Source organism: Selaginella moellendorffii, unplaced genomic scaffold (assembly GCF_000143415.4).
Source record: "Selaginella moellendorffii unplaced genomic scaffold, v1.0 SELMOscaffold_34, whole genome shotgun sequence".
NCBI classification, from domain to species: Eukaryota; Viridiplantae; Streptophyta; class Lycopodiopsida; order Selaginellales; family Selaginellaceae; genus Selaginella; species Selaginella moellendorffii.
Genome location: NW_003314295.1, coordinates 1,429,473 through 1,430,125, shown reverse-complemented (window position 1 = coordinate 1,430,125; position 653 = coordinate 1,429,473).

The following is a 653-nucleotide window of genomic DNA, read 5'->3' as shown; positions in this document are numbered from 1 at the left end:
GGGGCATTGCGGAAGCGGTGCAATACCCCTGAAAAATCAAATGTGGTGGCAAATGTTTTATTTAGTGTTCGTTATGTGATGGCATTACAAACACGGTTTTGTCATCATTTGAGTAAGGTGGTCAGCGAGTTTGGGCAATTGGTTGAGCGTGCTCAAGCTCAGAATGCTGAGGTGGCCTCTTTGCGTGACTAAATGGAAGCCCCTTTATCATTGGTAGATGGGATTCTCCATTACAATGGTTATGTATATTTACCACGGGTGGATGCATTAATTACTCAAGTTTTATTCCACTATCACGATCGTCTGGAGGCTAATCATTTTGGGGGAAAGAAGACATTTGAGTTGATTAAGCGCAATTTTTATTGGAGGAATATGAAGGCTGATATCCTTAAGTATTGTAAATCATGTGAGCTTTGTCAGCAGGTTAAGGTGTTACAGAAAAAGTTGGGGGAACTTTTGCAACCTTTACCTATTCCTCAGAGCCGTTGGTGTAGTATCTCTATGGACTTCATCACTTATTTGCCACGAACATAGAGGCAAAAGGAGCAAGTATGGGTTATAGTGGATCGATTGACGAAGTATGTGTGGTTGTTGGTTCTTTGGAAGACTATCACTGCCTCAAACTTAGCTGTAGTCTACTTAGAGAAGGTTTT